Below are 21,333 nucleotides of genomic sequence, written 5' to 3' on the forward strand. Positions count from 1 at the left end.
CTTCATTCATACTTTTCCCTCATTTCCTTTGAGATCCTAGGTCTTTTTCTATTCCAAATGAATTTTAGTTTCTCTAATTCTAAAAAGTATTTCATATGTAATTTCATTGGCATGATAACAATCTGTAAATTAATTTAAGTAACTTTAATTGTTCTGACATGGCCCAACCATGAACAGTGAATATTTCTCCAGTTGTCTCCTTTTTTATCTACAATGTCTTGTAGTTGTAGTTATACATAAAACTTGTGTGAGTTTTGGTAGTTTAATTCCCAAATAATTTGTATTTTGTAGTTATTTTAAATGGAATTTCTCTCAGTTTTCCTTCCTGGTTTTTGCTAGTACTGTAAAACACTAGTTTTCTTGCTAGTACTGTAAAATGATCATAGATTTTTTTGTATACTGATTCTTTTGTATACTGATACTTTGTTGAAACTATTAATCAGAACATTTATTTATTTTTAGCCAATTCTCTGGTTTTCTAAGTACATCATCATGTCATCTTCAGATAGGGATAATCTTTTCACTTCTCCTTTTGTCTTATTTCTATCACCATCATTTCTAGAGCCATGCCAAATAATAATGAAGAGGGGATGCATCCTTTCCTTGCTCCTGTTTATGCTGAGAAAGTATCTTTTGTTTCTTTGTCATAAAAATGATAGCTTTTGATTTAAAAATAAATACCTTTAACCTAGCAAAATAAGGGCTCTTCCATGCCATAGTGAATCATTTTCTGGTTGTACTGTTATGGTGTCATTGCAGAGATTTAAACATTTTTACATAAATATCCATTCATGAAATTAGTCGATCTATAATTCTTATTTTCTTCTTTGTCTCACTTCACTTTGGGTATCAGAACTATTTGCCCCATAAAGCATATAATACAGTGATACAAGTTTTGGAAAACTCTTATGCTTTTTGACTATTTTTTAGGGCTTCTCAGGCCTAGGTATTAATTACTCTTTAAATGTTTGATAGAATTCACTTGTAAAACCTTCTGGGCCTTTTTTTAGTTCATTTATGGTTTGTTCAGTTTCTTTTTCTAAATTCTCTAGTTTTTTTTTTTATTTTGTTGCTGTATCTTAATCTTTTTGTAGATACTCATAATTCCTTTTGAATTCTCAGGTTTGTTTTTTTATGTATGCTTGTGTTTAGTCATTTTCATTAATTCGTTTTCCCCTCTGAATTGACCTTATTAATTTTTTATTTTGTTAATTTGATTTTTTTTCTCTTTGATACCTCTTGGGAAGTTTCTCCTTATATAAAGTGTTTTTTGTAACTTCTACTCTTTACTCTTTTTCTACTTATGAGTTTAATGTTAATCACTAATCTTTTCAAACTATACCAAGTCTTTTTGGACAATATTTTCACTAAATTACTTTGCATGCTAAAAAACTTTTTGAATTCAATTCAACATTTATTAGACAAGTGTAGAAAATCAGAAAAGGTGTTAGTTTAATTTTTTTTTAACATTTTCTTCTTTAATTTTTAAAGCCTGTAAATCAAGAAAATACTGAAGTTTAAAATTTTTTGTCAAACTTCAGTAAATTTGATTCTTAGCTTAGGTAGTTTTAAGTCACAATTGTATTACTTTTAACCAGAAGTTACAAGTTTTATAAAAGCAGATACAATGTGAATCTCAGAGAGAGAGAGAGAGGGAGGGAGGGAGGGAGAGAGAGAGAGAGAGACAGACAGACAGAGAGGGAGAGAGAGAGGATCGGAGTATCATTTCCCAAACTAATTTGGCCAGAGAACCTTTTAGGGGTGTGTAATGTGTCAGTGGAACTCATATTTGCAGTCTCGAGAATCTGGAGCTATATACCACCCAGATCAAGGGGAACTTAGGGAAATTTTAGAGCAAAATGGAAGAAACTAAATCTCTTTATGAAAAGAAATTGCTTCATATTTGCTTCGGTGGATGTTATCTCATTAGTATACTCATGTTCCTATGTCATTCTTTTCTTTGTCTTTTTATAAATCCTTTACAGTAGACTTTAAACGAGATCATTTTTAACATGTTATCTATTCTTATATTCAAATTCATCTAGTTTTAGTTCTATCCTCTCTCTTTCTCTTTCTGTCACTTTGAGAAAGTTTGTGGTACAAATGGAGAAACTGATGATAGTATCAAACTCAGGAGCACTGTGCATGTTTAATGCCAGAAAAAGACAGAGGTAGAAAACAAAAATTCCATCTTTGCCTTATATGTGATTGTGTTAGCTACAAGACTATATTTTCTTTCTAGTGTCATGTGTTTCCTTCTACTGTGTTGTTTATATACAGATTGGTCTTTAAATATTTGGAATCAAATGTGAAAATCACAAGACATGTTTTCTATATTAATGACATAACCTCCTATTTTTTGAGGACTAAAATTGGCACACTAGTGATTTGCATTGATCAATTCCATACATTCAAAATTTGGCATATTAGTATAATAAAGATGGTTTGTTTACATTTGTAAAAGTTAAACATGAGATGATAATATTTAAAATTTGAAAGGTTTAATGAGTTAAACCCATATCACATTCTGTTAAATTAATGCTTACATTTTTGACATCATGAGTTTAGAGCATGCTCTTTATTAGCATTTTAAATAAGTTCATAGTGCCCTAAAGTTGACAAGGCATTTTACATACTTTGTTTCTTTTGTTCCACAGCTTAATCCTTTGAATTTCACAAATGGGGTAACTGAGGCTCAGGGAAGTACAGTGACTTGTCTCACAATTATAGTAAATGGCAAGAGCTAAGACTCACATTAGGTCTTTTGATTCAAAAGTTCAGTTTCCATTTGATCACAGGAAATAGTTCCTGCTGTATGTAGTATGTGGTCAGTTCACCTTCACTAGATAAAATCCAGTCAACAAGCATTTATGAAATATTTTTACCATATATGTGCCATGCATTGTACTAAGTACAGGGAATATAAATACAGGTAGAAAGTCCCTCTCCTCAAGGAGTTTGCATTCTAGTGGAGGAAAATACTTAAAAGGAAACCAGAAAGGATGTAGGGAATGGGAAGGGACAAAGGAGACAAGGGTACCTGGTGAACCTCATATGCAGTCCACATGGTTGTAGGGGCCTCGCAGGGGAAGGTGGCCCATGTGCAACCTGGAGAGGACTGAGATGTCGATGGCCTGGGTGCCCTCCAACATGGAGGTTCTGGGGGGAGCCATTCAGTGAAAGAAAGAGGTGGCAGGGGTGGAGGGTACTTCCACTGTGATTCCAGAGCTGAAGTATGCATCAAGATGGAGAGATTTCTGGGACATGGTAAGTCCAGAATGCAGCTTAGAGACAAATGACTTTTTTAAAATAGCAAATTATTAAACTTTAACTAAACTGTTTAATAATATGAAGCTTATTTTAACTTTGTGCATGCAGTGAATTAGAATGTTCTTAATCAGGTTTATTCTGGGGTTTTCAAAGAAATGAGTTTTAATGAGGGAGAATAAGTATAAACGAGTCCACCTTTTAATCTTCCTTTATCCCAGTAGAAACAGTTGAAAAACAGTCATGGTGAAGATAGTTATGTAATAGTATTTTACTAGCCAGGTTTTGTGGAAAATTGATAGCATATTTTGGCAGTGATGTATTTGAACATATGCCATGTATTAAGAAGACTGAATTTTAAAGCACAATGGGATTATAATCATATAAAGTAGGAAATATTAAACTATTCTTTTTCACCCTTCCTTACCATTTGTCTGTCTTTCTTACACCAGGAAAAGCCTGAATTTCATTTTGCCCGTCACCTTCCACCACGTAATTATTTGGGCAGCTCTAGTCTATCCATTAAAATCCACATAACGGTTCCAGATCTCCATTAGAAAGAATGTTGCTATAGAAGTTTCACCTTTGCCTGTATAATTTTTTTTATTTTATGCTTCCATGCTCAAAACTGCTCATTTATAATTTTGTGAAATCAGTGAAGTCCTCGTCACCCTCTTACCTCCTTGTGCTGTCTTTCGCCATCTGCTATCTGTTGTACCTCTTCCTCAGTGGGCAAGGTCTTCATGTCCTAAAATTGTACCCAAACTACTCTCCACTGTAAGTGGCTTGATCTCTGCTGTGAGAAGAGAAGATTGGTAAAGTAATTCATACTAAGGTGTTAGGAATTCCTTGGCATTTGCATTTTTAAAAACTGCCCTAGTACAGAAAGTGTGCTCATTGAGGACTCTTATTTCCAAATCTATCACAGTCAGCTATCTGTTCTTACCTAGGCCCTGAACATGTTCCTTTGTTTATTGTTGGAAATATTCCTTGTTCTGAAGTTTCTAATATGAAACTCACTATTTTTCCTATGAAAAAGATGAAAAAAAATGAGACCCAATGAGGTTTAGTATCTTTCCCAAGGTCATACATAATAGTAGAAGAGAGGAAAGAAAGGTGTTTGTTTATGAAGTACCTACTTTGTACCCTCATGATAGCCCCATGAGGTAGATACTATTATTATTTTTATTTTATAGTTGAGGCAACTAAGACAGACAGAGGTTAAGTGACATGAAAAGGGTCAAACCGCTAGTAAATGTCTGAGGCAAGATTTGAACCCAGGTCTTCTGACTGCAGTCCTAGTATTCAGTATACTCTGCCACCTCTAGTTAGTAGCAGGACTTTATGTGAACTTAAGTCTCCTCTCTGCAAGTTTCATGCTTTTTCTCTGTATTAAAGGTACTACTGGCCTTTTAGTGACTCTGGATTGCAGTCTGGATCTCTTCACTCTCCTGTTGCCCCTGTATCCAATTGATTGATGGTACATCTTATCTCCATCCCCTTGTTCATTTTGTAGTATCCCCTCTTTGCCACTCAAAGAGCCATTGCCCTAGTTCAATCCCTCATCACCTCTCACTTAGATTTTTGCATGAGTTTCCTAATTAATTTCCCTGTCTCCAGTCTCTCCTCTCTCCAGTCCATCCTCTACACAATTGCCAAATGACTGGTACTAAACCACAGGTCAGTTCATGTCACTATCCTACTAAACAAGCATCAATAGTTTTTTTGTTCCTCCAGGATAAAAATAAATGAAATTCCTCAGACTTCCACTTAAAATCTCTCACAATATGACTTTAATCTATCTTTCCAGACCAAAGTTCCAGTCAAAATGGCTTACTTGCCCTTCTCTATTCACTACATTCTGTTCACTCTTGCCTGGAATGTTTCCCCTGCTCACTTCTTGGAATTCCTAGCTTCTTCAAGACTTAGCACAGAGTGCTACCTCCAGTAAATCTTTCCTGATTTCTCACACTTCCATAATTGTAAATGGCATAATCTTTAACGTTCACGGAGCATATCTGTTTTGATTATTTATTATGGCATGTGGTATTAGATATTTGCCTAAAACTGACTTCTGCCAGACTGCTTTCCAAATAAGAAGTTCTCTTTTCAAATAAGGATTTATCTTCCTATGTAATTTATATTTTGGGGTTTATTGAACATTGGGTGATTGAATTCAATTATTTCTGATTTTTCCTTGTCTAGTCTTTCATTGATCTACTTTTCTGTTTTCAAGCTACTACCAAATAATTGCTTTATAATATAATTGGAGGTCTAGAAGTGCTGTTTCCTCCCCCTCACTTTTTCATTATTTCTGTTGATGATCTATATCTTTTGTTCCTCCAGAAGAACTTTTGATATATTTAGTCTAACATCATAAGGTATTCTTTGGGTAATTTGCTTGGTATTGCACTAGATCTGTAATTAATTTCAGTAGTGTTGCAGTTTTTGTTATATTAGCATGACTCAGCCACAAGCACTGAATATTACTTCAATTATTTATGTTTATTTTGTTTCTTTAATGATTATTTTGCAATTGTATCTATGTAGGTATTGAACACACTTTATTTTGTAGATTAATTTCCAGATATTTTATACAATTATGGTTATTTCAGTTGGAATTTAGCTTTCTGTTATTTTCTCCTGGATTTTGTTATTCCTGTATAGTAATACTTTCTGAGTTGGGGGAGTTTATTTTGTAAAAGCTGCTATTTTACCGAGGCCATTAATTCTTAGTTTTGTTTATTCCCTTAGCTTTTCCAATTTGACCATCATGTTACCAACAAAGAATAGTTTTGTGTTTTACTGATTTCTTTTCTGATCAATTCAATCCATTGAACATTTATTAGGCCTTTATTATACACAAAACACTATGCAGTGTTTTACTATTTTGAAGAATAATTTGTGAATTTCACTGTCCCACCTCTTGTATATTGTATTTAACCTTTTTGAGCAGTAAACATTTTAATTAAATGCTCTGACTTGTAATCAAAAGGAGTTGTGTTTTACTCCGTGCTAGTGAATTACATTCCTTTATCCTTAAACAGGTGATGACATGGGAAGAACACTAGATTTAGAACCAAAATACTAGGGTTCTAATTCCATCTCTGTTCCTTACTATCTGTGTGACCTTGACCAAATCACTTCCCTATAGTCTTCACTTGTTATTTATAATATGAGTGATGTAGCAAATGATTTCTAATACTAATAACTAACTGAAGGAGAAAATGTGCAAAGGAAGTCAGAAAGTCAAAAACCTAAAGCGTTTCTAATTTTTCTTTACGTTAATATTTTTTCCTTTAAAACAGTTTCATCTTGGTTCTTACCACTGATACCATCTTCAATTTTTTTCATTTTGAAGAAATACTATAACATATGCCAGTACATAGATATTTATTTCATTCCTACTACATGTGAGGTACTGGTACTATAACTACTTGTAATTAATGAAAGCACATTTTTCATAAATGTTTATGGGGTTAAAGTGTTTCCTCGTTTATTAATTTCCTCTGCTACCGTATAATTATTTGAGAGTGCTCTTTCCATTTATATTGACTTATTAAAATGTGCTATGGTATTTTAAAAGAGTTCTGAACTGCTATGTATGTGGGAGTCATTTTGAAATGTATTTCTCAGATTGAGAAAAAACTGCCTCTTAATAAGAGATTCCTTAATTGTTTGAGAAGTGGGCTTGAAGACTCCCTTTTAGACTACAGAAGAATTCAGGGAAGGGTTAAAGAAAATATACCTTTAATACTTTCTCAGGACACTAGTATAGTAAAGAAATTTTAACATGGAGCATTCAAAAACTTGTTAGGTTTATATTGTTAGTAATAGTTAATGACTAAAGAGCAATGCTTTTTATTTTTTTTAAGCAATACACATGGGAACAAATGACTGATGAGAACTGGCAAATTTGCCAGCATTACTACCTAGTGGGGTTCAACTTAGAGACTAAAGTCCAGGTGAAGAGAGAAGGAATGCTACAAATTATGACAGGCATTTCTCTTTTTTGACTTTATTATAAAATGTCTCTCCTATCTTATTCCTTCCCACTAATGAACTGCAAATGAATTACAAAATACTGCAAAAACTTGAAAAAAGAAATAAACTTCAAAAATGCAGTATATTACATCTATTGAGTAGTGATATATACCTATTCATTGGTAATAAGAACAGGGGAGGAACAAGATAGGAGAGACATTTTATAATAAAGTCAATAAATACATGATGACAAGTATGTTATTGAGGTATTTTTTGTTCAGATACAGGTTGAACTAAGTAGCCTCTGAGGTCTCTTCCATCCATGATATTCTGTGATCCCATGAAGACTGGCAACCATCAGGACTGCTATATAACTTAGACGGGTATCTGTGGATTGAGTGATATATAGATTGAAGGAATTTCTTGTTACCACGTGTGTAATCTAGGAAAGCTTCCATTTTCTCATCAGTCAAATGAAGTTGTGCTAGGTGATTTCTAAAGGTTCTGTCTAGCTGAGACAATTTATGATCCTAAGTACCTATTGATATCTAGGACCATAGGATTTGGGGCTGAGAGATCATTTGAGTTCAACATCCTCATTGTACAGATAGGAAAACTGGGGCCCAGGACGATCAAACATGTTGTCTAAAGTCACAGAACTTGTTATTTTTCTGCTTTACAGTTCAAAAAACATCTAAGTACCTACTAAGTGCAAGGTACTGCATTAGATATTTAATGATACCAAGACAAAATTAAAAAATCTCTGCCCTCAAAGAATTTGTATTCAGCTAGTTAGTGCATTACATAAATAACAAAAGATAATTTTCAGGAGAAGAGATCATTATTAGCTAGGGGTGATTAGGAAAGGCTTCACGTAGGAAGTTGGCACATAAGGTGGACCTCAGAGGAAGCCAAAGCACCATGCTGGCACATAGTAAGTGCTACATAAATTCTTATTCCTTTCCTTTCCTTTCCTGCTTTAGATGATCCTGTTTGCAGGTGACATTGTGCTGATTTCTTCAACCACTGGAAGGAACATTTAAGATGAGATCTCTAATTACTAAAAAGAGTTTGGCTTAATTATCTATATAGGGAAAGATCAGGTGTATAAAGACTTTGTAATGCCAGTATTCTTTCAATAATTTTGTATGTCTGAAAGTCATTGAATACTAGTCTCTACAGAACTAAATTTAAGGGTCACACAAGTGGTAACGGAGTGATGTGTAGTGGGCATGAGCATCTGCAAACACATTAGAAATGAAAAACTCTACAGGAGAAGTGGTGTTAAGGACATTCTAAGAGAAATAAATATCCAGAAAAAGTAGGGACATGGCATGGATACAGAATAAGGGATAATTGATAAATAGCCTGAGGTCTCCATTGTTCTTTGTGCGATGTCAAGAAACTAGAGGTAGGCCAGTCTGCTCAGCTGGTGGTGCTGTCTGTGAAGGATTGATTTACTAAAGCATGTGGACAGGAATAGCACGAGATGATTGCGATCTCTACCTGGAACATGAAGTTTGTGAAGGAGAGTAAGTTGTAATTATCCTAGAAATGGTGGCTACAGGTGGATTGTGAAGTGCCTTCCATGCCAAACAGAGGTGCTTTTGTTGTATCCTACAAGCACTGAGAAACTACTGGAGCTTTTTGAGCTGGGTGTGACATGTTCACACTTATGCTTTAGGTATGTACCTTGCAGCTTTGGGCTGCAGTAGTCCAGGTGAGAGGTGATGAAATCCTACTTTTGGTTCATGGCTTTGTGAGCATATAGAAGGGATCTGGAAATAGAATTAACAGAACCTGGCAACTGATTGGGTGTGGAGGGATCAAGGAGTAAAGAACTGAGGATAACTAGGATTACAGACTTGGAGGACTAGAGCAATGGCAGTACCTTGATAGAAATGGGGAGCTAAGGAAAGGGAAAGATAACGTGAGAATGACGAGTTGTGTTTTGAACATGCTGAGTCTGAAATGTTTACGTGATATCCAGTGTGAAATGTCCAAGAGGCATTTGTTGTTGTGGAACTGGAACTCGGGGAAAAAAAGGGAGGCTGTATAGATTCTTGAGAACAGAATATGTGTGTAGGGATAATGCTTAAAACCCATGGTTGCTGATGAGGTCACTAAGTGACAGAGTAGAAAGGGGAAGAGAAGAGGGCCAAGGATAGATGGAATATTTCCACAGTTAAGACTTTTGAAATCTTACTTCTTCCTCATTTTTAGCTTAGAAAATATGCAGACAGTAGTAGGAATGGAGTGGTTTGGGGCATCAGTTACTTTGTAATTCAAATCTTTTCCTTGGGAAATAATTCTGCTTTGTGGTATTTGGGAACAAAGACAACATTTTTACAGCTATGGGAATAAGTAGAATTCATGTTTAATAGGTTTGCTGGTTAGTACAGTGCCATGTTATGGTATTTTTCTCATCAAGACTATATAAAAATTTCTGCTTTCATTTTACCTGAACACTTAATGTCTTTTGGCTGTTCATCCTTATCCCTCGCTGCTTTCCTTTACCTGACTGATGTTTCTCTGTTAAGCACATTGAGATAATTTTAAAGTACGAAGTATTCATATTTTTAATTTTACATTTTTATCTCTTGAATTTCATTGGTTTTTCCACTGTCTTCTCTTTTCAAATCTTGACAAAGTTCTTGGAAACATAAAACCAAAGGTGTTCAGAAAAAACACAACCCATTTTAATGTGTAGATTGTCCAAATGTTAAGTCATTTCAAACTGGAATTAACCCTGTGTATATTGAATGAAATTCATTGTTTGTTTAGTTGGCTAGCTTCATCCCTGGAATCTGGGTTAATAGTGTATTAGTGTACTAAAGTAGTAGTAGTTTGTCTAAAAATGCCCCTCTTCAGGTCAAAACAACCCACCTTTTATTCTAGATTGGAACTATGTTAACATTGCCAAAATGAAATGTTTTTCCTGTGTAGATTAAATGGGATGAATTTAAACTAGTGTGGAATTTATCTTCAGGGTGTGACAGAATCAGGAAGACTTTTCTGATAATGGAGTTTCTGTCCACTCTTTTTGAAAGCTCTTTGTGGAAAAAGGATTTATAATGTTCAGGTTTTCATTTTTTAAAGCAATATGCCATTTGGAATATACTGTGTGTTAGTAGACATTTATTCCTTTGGATTTCTATTCCTTGGTGTATTTCGTTCTGGGGATATATACCTGTATAAGTCTAAAAAGTCTACTTTATGATGCCATAGATAAACTGATGTCATTGTGGTAGACCACTGGAAAAGGCCTCAGAGGCCATTTATAATCTAATGATTAGATTCTAATCTATAATCTTAGCAAAAATTCCCTATAGATTCCAACTAAAATCCCACCTTCTACAGGGAGCTTTACCCAACACTTCTTAGTTCCAGTGCCTTCTCTTTGTTAATTATTTCCTATTTTCCCTATATGTATAAATACATATATGCATGTACATACATACATATATGTATATACATATACATACACATATGATACACAGAGAGAACAAGAGAACCGACTAGCAAGCTTTTACTTTGCATGCCATCTTACCCCCTTAGATTAGAATCTTCTTGAGGGCAGGGACTATCTTTTGCTTTCTTAAAGAAGGAGAGATTTGAGCTAGAAGGTCAAGGAAGGAAGGGAAATCAAGAAAAGGAATTAGAAAGAGGGAGAACATTCCAGGTATGTATATGAAAGATGTTACTGAGGTGAATTCAACAGGACTCAGCTATTTGGATGATGAGTGAAAAGTCAAAGATGACACCTAGCTTCTGAGCCTCAGTGACTGGTACCTTTGACAGTAATAGGAAAAGGGGGGATGGTTTTGGGGGAAAAGATAATAGGTTCAGTTTTAGACATTTTGAGTTTAAGATGCCTTCAGGACATCCATTTAGAAATGTCTAATAGGCAGTTGGAAATTAAAAATTAAAAGTCAGGAGAAAAGTTAGTACTGGATAAATAAATCTGAGAATCATTTGCATAAAGATGATAAGTGAATCTCTGGGAACTGAGAAAGTCACTAAGGGAGAGAAAAGGAAAGAGGGTCCAGGATAGAACCTTGGGGATACCCATAATTAATGGGTCTGACCTGGAATGATTCAGCAAAGGGGACTGAGAAGAAATCAGATGGGTAAGAAGAGGACCAAGAGAGAGCAGTGTCATAAAAACCTTGAGAAGAGAGAATATCCAGGAGAGAGTGATTGACAGTACCAAGCACTGTGGAGAGTTTAAAAAAAAAAAACAAAACTGAGGATGAGAAAAGGCCATTAGACTTGGCAGTTAAATGATCACTGGTAGTTGGATAGCTCCTCTAAATGATTTTGTAGTTACAGCTTTTTGTCCTCCTCTTTTTTGATCTTTTACACAGAAAAATTTGATAAGCATGCCTGATTTTTTATTCTAGACTTAACATTAATAATCATGAATGTTTCATTTTTAAAAAGGAACAGAAAGGAGGATTGAACATGAAACTATAACTTTTATTATATAACGGTTTCTATTTATCCAATTCACTGATAGTAATGTTGAACTGAAAAAGAACAAAAGCAGATCCCTGCAGGCGCTCCAAAAGAGAACTTCTGAGCCATTCATGGCTACTCTTTGGCGATTCACTCAGTTCTCTATTGAGCTACACTATTGCCTAGTCAAGCAGTCCTCAAACTTTTTGGTCTCAGAAATTTTTTACACTATTCAAAATTATTGGAAACCCAAAAGAGCTCTTGTTTACATGGATTATATTTTCTGATATTCATCATATTAAAAATTAAAACTAAGAAATTTTAAATGTTTCATTTAAAATAATAAACTAATTACATGTTAACCTAATGTTTTATGAAAAATAGCTATATTTTCAAAAAATTACTGAGAAGACTCATTTATTTTATGTATTCTTACAACTTTTTTAATGTCTGGCTTGATAAAAAACAGCTGGATTCTCTTATCTACTTCTGCATTCAGACGGTTTCAATGTGTTGTTTTGGTTGAACTAAATGAAGAAAATTCAGCCTCATGCAGATATGTAGTTGGAAAAGGGAAGAGTATTTTCAATCATAGACAAATGATATCTTAGTATTATTATGAAAATAATTTTGACCTTAGTCCTCTGAAAGGGTCTTAGGGATTCCCAAGTGTTCTGTGGACCTCACTTTGAGAACCACTGGTCTTACCTGTATTTCTATCTTTTCCACAAGAGTAGCATGAGAAACATTAACTGATTTGACAAAATTTAGATAAACTTCATCAACCTGGCTAGTAAGACTACCGGGAAAAGAAATGAGATTAGTCTAGCATGACTTATTTTTTTTTAAAGAAACCATATTGACTCTCTGATTACAACTTCCTTTCCTAAGTGTTCATTAACTATCCCTTTAATAATATCTTCTAAGATTTTGCTAGAAGTCAGTCATACTCACTGACCTATATAATTTATAAGTTTCATTCTCCACTTTTTTGGACTTTCCCTACATTTACCCTGCTTATAGTATTCAATTTTAAAAACCTTGCTAGAGAAAGTGAGGCTATAAGAACATGAACTACACTATAAGTTTCATTCTGCCACTGACTTACAGTGTGACCTTGGACAAATCATTCTTCTTGTTCTGGTTTTCTCTTCCTCTATAAAATGAGTGGTTTGGTTTTATATCAGTGTTCCCTAATACAAACTATACTGGGGAAAAAAAAGGAAATCCTTTTCTTTGAATTGTTAAGATTATATAGGCACTTTATATAAGTGTATATGTGTATGTGTATAAATAATTGTAGAAGCAAAATGATTATATAGCAGAGTGCTGGGCTTCTAACCTCTTTGTGACTTAGGGAATTCCTTAGTGTTTATCTCTTAAATCATAGATGGGTTACGATCTATTGGTAGAGGGAATTTACATATCTGGGAATCTCCATGCTGAAAAAAAAATCACAGATCCATTACATATTTGTGTGTGTGTGTGTGTGTGTGTGTGTGTATAATTTAGTACTTCAGGAATCTGTAGTTTTTAAAAAGTAGACATTTTCCCAAAGCTATCTTTTTTTAAAAATATATATTTATTTTTAGTTTTCAACATTCACTTCCATAAAATTTTGAGTTTTAAATTTTCTTCCCTTCCCTCACTTCCCCCCTCCCCAAGATGCTATGCAATCTGATATAGGTTCTACATTCTACATAATACATTCATATTAAACATTTGCACGTTAGTCATATTGTAAAAAAGAATTAGAAACAATGGGAGGAACCACAAGAAAGAAGAAACAAAACAAAAAACAAAAAGGGAGTCAGTGGTATGCTTCAATCTTTATTCAGACTCCATGGTTCTTTTTCTGGATGTGGATAGCATTTTCCATCATGAGTCTTTTGGAATTGCCTTAGATCCTTGAATTGTTGAGAAGAGCTAAATCTGTCAAAGTTATTCATCACACAATGTTGCTGTTACTGTGTACAAGGTTTTCCTGGTTCTGCTGACTTCATTAAGCATTGGTTCATATAAGTCTTTCCAGGTTTCTCTGAGTCTGTCTACCTATCATTTCTTATAGCAAAATAGTATTCCATTTCATTCAAACCTATCTTTAACTTAGTAGAGGGGGACCCAAAAATTTATGATTTTGACCTGTCTTGTGAACTAATTAATTGTGAACTAACTAATTTAGTTAAGTTAGACTTGAACCCCAGAAGTATGGTTCATTATGGGATGCAAGAATACATGCATAAATGAATGTAAAATTTCTCATTTGTCATTAGAATAAATTTACATTAAGAAGTTATATTTAAATATAGGTACATAGAATCATAGGATCATGACTTTGAATATGGAAGAACCTTTACTTGTCCAAACCCTTCATTTTATAGATGAGGAAACAGCATCAGAGATTAAGTGACTTCTCTGTGTTCATACAGGTAGAAAAATTGCAATTCTTAGTGTTTATCTTTATATAAGGTTCTCTTATCCCAAATTCAGTGCTTTTTCCATAGTATTACACTACCCTCTAACAAATATAGTAAATGTGTCCAATGAAAAGTTATAAAAACGGAAGAGGAAGATTTGATTGTTCTCATTTACTTAATTTTCTCTACTGGGAATTAAAAACCGAACAGTGAGATTTAGAGGAGTACCTGGCACCTGATTTCTTTACTTTGCTTTTATTATTATTAAGAGTAGCTCCTTACCTTGCGAAAACAATTAAGTGTAAAGTCTTGACAAGTGATGGGGGAGAAGGGAAGGGGAAGGGTGGCATAGGTTCTAAGTTCAGTTTTAAGAAAAATCATTTGATATTTAATTCCTTTTTTATGCTTTTAAACAAATTTATATTTAACCAATCTCTATGCATTTGAAAAACAAGAATGACAATATTTGAGAGTATTTAGTTTACAGAGAACATTGTTGCTTATTCTAGTGTCATATTTCATGCTTTTTGTATGTAGCCATATAAAGATGAAAATGATGACATTTGATGTGTGCATTGAGTTCACAGTTTCCTTGAAATAACTATATTGCCTCAGGAGTTAGAGACTCACAGGTTAGAAATTATTGGATTAAATGATCTCATCCTTTTAGCTTCAACATTCTGTGTTTTAGGGTCTCTCTCAAGTATAATATTATATTATAAATAATTAATTTTCTAGATATAAGTACCCATTTCTTATTCTCAATGTTATATCTTTAAATGTCAAGGGCACTTTTTTGTTAAAATGTTCTTGTTTAACAAAACATCTATACAAATGATGCTGTGGTTTTGGCCAATTCTTTTGATTCTAGGCTAAAATATCCAATTTTAAAATAGCTGATATTATACTCCTGAAAAAGTCCTAATCTTTTTTCAAGGAAATGCTCAGAATCTTACATTTTTATTGTCAGGGTAGGGAAATCCAAGGTATTTGACTTTATGTATTTTGGTGAACAAAGGACTCTTCCTTGTATTTCCCATCAGCCCTCCCTTCCCCATTTAGAAAAATTATTTATACTACATTATTATTTATATTCATCAAAAGAATAGGCTTTATATTTAAATGCAAGAATACGGTAATTAAAATACCATATGATACTAATAAAAATTAATACCTCCAAGTGCTAATTGATTTATGACTGGTATAATGAGTAGGCCTGGATTTGGAGTAAAATTGCAGAATTGCTGTAATATGTTACTTTGTGACCTTCTGCAAATCATTTATATATTCCTTCATTTCCTTATATATAAAATGTTTCGGATGATATTTAAGATCCTCTACAGCTCTAAATCCTGTGATTTGTATATAAATAATGAGGGTTGTTATTCCCACCCAAGGAGTGTGATCCCTGTGTTATTTTACCCAGGAAATTGTGTTAGACCTTATTCACAGTGACCACATCTAATTGGGGGTATATTTTGCTGCCTTTATTGAGTCATTTTGTACTTTAGTCATTTTAAGAAAAAAATTTGTAGGATTTAAGATTTACAGTAAAAGTTTTGCAGATCATTCAGAATTTTCTGTGAACCAGTGAAGGTCCACAGATTAGCAGCTGAACAACACAACAAAGAAGATGTATTTCTTCTAGGTTCTGTGATTCAAGATTGCACTTTCATTGCCTTTTTTCTGTGAATTCTGTCAGAAGAAATTATTTTTTTTTTTCATAATGGAGTTTCTAAAGGAGGAGGATCAGAGTGAGACTGATTATCCTAACATCCCTTGATAACCTTTTAAAAGTCCCTTTTGTCTAACAAAATACATTGCCCATATATCTATATTAATTATTCAGGAGCTTTTACTTTGAAAACTCAGAATTGAAATTGTACTTAGAAAAGAGTTACTATTTTGTTTTAGAAAGGTTTAAATACTTTGTTCATACAATGTATGTAAATTACTGTCATTGAGACTAGGAGAATAATCAATCAACAGAATTTTATCCTGTAAAATTGTTTTCCTTTCTTTTCTCTCATTTAATATATTGAAGAAGACTATGTCTTTTTTCCTTTGACTCTTTGGCCCTATTTCCTTATTTCTTCCTGTCCTTTTTCTCAGTATCTTCATTTTCTTCCTAGGCAGTATTTGTCTGTTTCTTACTATGTACTGAATTGAATAGAACAACCTTTGCCTATTTCTGTTTCTAATCTTTTCCCAGTCTTCTCTTTTACTCTTAGTACCATTTGTAACCTCAGCATTATTTTCCTCAATTCCTCATTTTACCTCACCTCACATATCCAATCATTTGCCACACATTGCAAATTTTACCTTCACATCCTTTCTCAAATCCAACCCCTTCTTTCTATTCACACAACCACCACCTTAGTTTAGGCTTTCATAACCTCTTGCCTAGATTATTACTTCAGCCTCTCAATCTGGCTGCTTTAAGTCTCTCTCCAGTCCATTCTCCAGACCGCTGCCAAAGTATCTTTCTTAAGCACAGATCTGATCATGTCCCTTTCCTACTCAATAAACTTCAGTAGTTCTCTGGTACTCTGATAAAATATAAATTCTTTTGCTTAGCTCTTAAAGCCCATCACAACCTGCCCAGCCTATCTTTCCCCCCACTTGTATTTTACTTGCCCTCTGCATTGTGATCTAGATAAACTAACCTTCTCTTTGTTCCTCACTAGCAGCACTTCATCTTCTATATCAGTCCCTTGTAACTATCCCACATTTCTGAAATGCTCTCCTTCCTTACCTTTGCCTTATAGAATTCCTCTTAAAAAATGGAATTTAAACACCACCTTCTCCAAGAAACCTTTCCTGATTATTTTGTATTTAACTATTTTATATTTATTTGTATTTATCCTATACTTACTTGTAGATTTACTGGTCTCTGTTAGAATGTAGACTTCTTATAAGTAGAGATTGTTTCATTCTTTGTCTTTGTATCCCAAAGTGCCTAGCATGTTGTAGATGTTTAATGGATACATTTGAATTGATTGGTTCTGCATACTTCACTGTGTCTCAGTTCATAGAAATCTTCCATTTCTCTGAATTCTTCACATTCTTTAATCTTACAGTGTAGTAATATTCTATTGTATTCATAGGCCACAGTGTATTAAACCATTCTCTATTGAATGGGTACTCACTTTGTTTCCTGTGTTTTGCCATAACAAAAGTAATTAAGAACATTTTGGTATATATGTGATTTTTTTTTTCTGTCTTTGACTTCCTTGGGTATGTGCCCAACTAGTGAAATCTCTGGGTCATAAGGTATAAACAGTTCATTGACTTTCCTCACATATTATAGTTCTAAATTATTTTCCATAAATAGTCGGGCCAATTCATACCAACTGTGTATTAGTGTGCCTGTCTTCCCCCAGCCCCTCTTGTATGGATTATACTTTCATCTTCTTTGTCAATATGACACAATTCGCTCTCGCCCTACTCATTTTACTGTTGAGGAAACTGAGCCTAGAGGGAACCTTGTAGGCCTCAGGACAGCATGGTACAATAGAGTGCTAAATTAGATGACTTGAGTTCAAATTCTGAATCAGCCACTTAATAGCTGTGTGGCCTTTGGCAAGTTGCTTAACCCTTCTGGGACTCTTTCCTAATTTTTAAAATGGGGTAGGAGGTGAGGACTACATGTCCTTCTTTAATATTTTCCAGCTCTAATTTTGTGATCTTGTGAGATTGTGACTTGCTCAGGGTCTCACAGTAAAAAGTAGAGCCAAGATCCTCCGACTTTAAATCCATTGTATTTGCTGTATATAATGGTACCTGATTTTCATTGTTGTGTGGGCTGAGACACTGCTCTCCTTGAGAGTTTATACGTTTTGTACTCTCTTTCTTGCTCAGGAGGTTTGGAGAACTATGCAACGCCCTGTACCTAGAATTGTAAGTCCCTCTTGCCCTCTCCAGCCACACTAGAAGTGAAAGAATCAAAACCTCAAAAAATTTTAAAGTCCATAGATTTAAAGCTTTGTGGGACTTTAAAGGTCATCTAGTTCAATCTTTTCTTTTTGTATATAAGAAAATTGAAACCCAGAGAGATTAGTTTGCCCAGGGTCGTATAAGCATTGGAACTGGGTTAGTGTTCTTTCCATTGTATCATGTAATTGGAAAGAACCTGAGGTCATCTAAGCTGACAGCTGAAAAATAATTCTTTCTGACCACCAATATGTGGTTATCTTGATGGTGTACTTCCCTTCCTTTTACAGCGCCCACCAGTACCTTTGCACAGTTCAAATAGTTAAGACATTTTTCCTTACATCATGCCTAAGTCTGCCTCTCTATAACTCCCATCCTTTGTTCCTAGATCTGAGAAGTCCAGTCTTTCTCCTATATTTAAACCTTTCAAATATTTGAAGGCAGATATGTCCTTATCTAAGCCTTCTCTTCTCCAATTTCCTTAGTCACTCAATCATCCTATGGTGTGGCCTCTAGTTCTTCCTGCTGTAATAACAATAACTAACATTTATATAGTGCTTACTATGTGCCAGGCTCTGTGCTAAGTGCTTTACAAGTATTATCTCATTTGATCTTGTTCTCTGGCCATGATCTAATTTGTCAATCAGCAGATATTTTTTTAAAAACACTTGTTATGTGCCAAGTCCTTGTCTTGGTGGTATGGATGCAAAGGCAAAAAAAACCCAGCCCTTAACCTGAAGGAAGGTACATTCTTCTGGCAGAGACCACTTATTATAACTAGTCTCATAAAAGACATACATATATACACAGATTAAATGAAAAGTAATCTGAAAGAGGAAACATTAGCAGCTAGAGGGTTCAAGCAAGATTTCAGACAGCAGGCTTTGAATTAAGGCTTGAAGCAAGCCAGGGGAGCTTGAGAGGCAGCGGTGGAATGATAGAACAGAACTGGCAACAGACTGAAAATGTACATGTGGTGGGAGTGAGGATGATATTGAAGTTGTGAGCCTGGGTGACTAGAAAGATCATGGTGCTCTTAGTAGTAGTAGGAAAATTCAGGAGATAGGCTTAAGGGAGAAAGATAATGATTTCTGTTTTGAACATTTGTTTGAGATACCTACAGGAAAACCAGTTTGGGATGTCCAGAAGACATTTGGAGATGGGGTGACTAACTCAGGTGAGAGAGTAGGGCTGGATATATAAATCTGAGAAATCATCAGCATAGAGATCATAGGGAGCTGATGAAAGCACTAAGTGAGAAGTATGGAGAGAAAAGAAAACACAGATCGACAGAGCCTTCGGGGATGCCCAGAGTTGGGGGCCTGAAATGGATAAAGAAACCTCAAAAGAGACTGAGAAAGAGCAGTCAGGGAGGAAGGAGGATAATTAGGAAAGGTCAGTGTCGTGAAAACTTAGGTGAAGAGAGTGTATAAGAGGAGAGATCAAGAAGGGGCACTAGTAATAAATGCTTAAAGTTTAAAATTAGGATAGCAGCTTTCATTTCCATACTGCTTAATAGTTTGCAAAGCATTTCCCTCATAACTACCCCGATGTGGTCAGTTCATCAGTCCCTGAATTGTCTTTTGCTGTCTTACCTCTTGCTTTACCTCACTTAGTAAAATACTTTAATTAGAAGATTTTCATAGATGAGAAAAATTTGTTAACTAAACATTTTGACTCATAAAGAGAATGGCAGTTCACATTTTTATTGTGTAAATAATGTGCACACAATACAGATTCATTCAGTCAGTAAACATTTGCTAAGCACCTACTATGTGCCAGGTACTGTGCCAAGAGCTGAAGATACAGAAAGAAGCCAAACACATTCTCTGCACTCGATGAACTCACAATCAGAACAGGGGAGAAAACAAGCAAACACATATGTGCAAACAAGCTATATACAGGATGAATAGGAAATAATTAGGAGAGGGAAGGCATGAGAATTAAGAAGAATTGAGAAAGGCTTCCCTTGGAAGATGGGATTGTAGTGGAGAATGAAAGGAAGCTAGGGAAGCCAGTCAGCAGAGATGAGGAGGGAGAGCATGCCAAGCTTAGGGGACAGCTGGAGAAAATGCCTGGAGCTGAAAGATGGAGTGTCTTGTTTGTGGAACAGCCATTATGCCAATGTCACTGGATCAAAAGTACATGTTGGAGAGTAAGGCATGAGAAGACTGGAAAGGTAGGCAAGGTCTAAGTTATGAAGGGCTTTGAATGCCAAACAGAACATTTTGCATATGATTCTGAAAGCAATAGAGAGCCACTGGAGTTTACCGAATAGGGGAATGACATGATCAGACTTCAGAAAAATCACTATAGTGGTGAAATGGAGGATGGATTGTAGTGGACAGAGGCTTGAGACAGGCCAACCCACCAGCAGCCTATTACAGTATTCCAGGGCCTACCCCAGAATGATGGCAGTTACAGGAGAGAAGGGGGGCACATTGGAGAGCTTTGCAAAGGTGAATCTGACACACCTTGGCAACAATTGAATTTGCAGGGGTGTGAAAGATAATGAGTCAAGAGTGGCTCCTAAGTTGAGAGCCTGAGGGACTAGGAGGATGGTGTTGTCCTCTACAGTAATGGGAAGTGGAGAGAGGGTTTATCCAGGGGAAGATAATGAGTTTTGGTTTTTGGAATACTGAGTTTAAGATGACTACGGGATTTTTTATTCATATGTGGATATACATTCATATGTATTAAACTACTTCCTTCTACAAGAGTACCTATATTCTTAAGATTTTTAATTTATTTATATAAATCCTAAGGCATATATTTTTTTAAATGATTTTTTTCTCTTCAGCAAAGAAAGCAACAAAAATGCTACACTCTCTTGAACAGAGCTACCTCGTTAAAATTGTAAAAAAAAAACAAAACAGTGCAGTCTTTCTAAAGCAATGATTCCTCAACTTTTTCATTATAAAATTCTCTCCTCCCTTTTCCTTCCTGTGCCTTCACCCCCTGCTGTGCTTTGATTTATTCTGTCTCTTTTGAGTAAGGTATGTTTGTATTCAGCCATATTTTCTTTGTAGGTTTCATCCCACCACTACCACTTCAGTAGGTTTCTCACCATCCCTGCATCTGCTCCAGATCTCTTCCTGTTTCACTCCCTCCTCCATTCAGCTTCCAGGGTGATTTTCCAAAGGGTTTCCTTAGTGATATTGATGATGTCAAATTTGCTTCCTTCCTTTAGAATCTCTAGTTTATTTTGTCCATTGCTTAAACTCTGTACATTTACATATATCGTCTGAGCTTATGGATTTTACCACTAGCTCCT

At 34.9% G+C, this 21,333-nt stretch overlaps 1 protein-coding gene across 6 annotated transcripts in view; it reads left to right on the top strand.

Moving 5' to 3' along the window:
- Window positions 1-21,333, top strand: part of ADD1 (adducin 1) — a 111,616-nt gene that overhangs the window by 17,785 nt on the left and 72,498 nt on the right. The gene's annotated exons all lie outside the window — the stretch shown is intronic.

Source organism: Notamacropus eugenii, chromosome 6 (assembly GCF_028372415.1).
Source record: "Notamacropus eugenii isolate mMacEug1 chromosome 6, mMacEug1.pri_v2, whole genome shotgun sequence".
Classification (NCBI taxonomy): Eukaryota; Metazoa; Chordata; class Mammalia; order Diprotodontia; family Macropodidae; genus Notamacropus; species Notamacropus eugenii.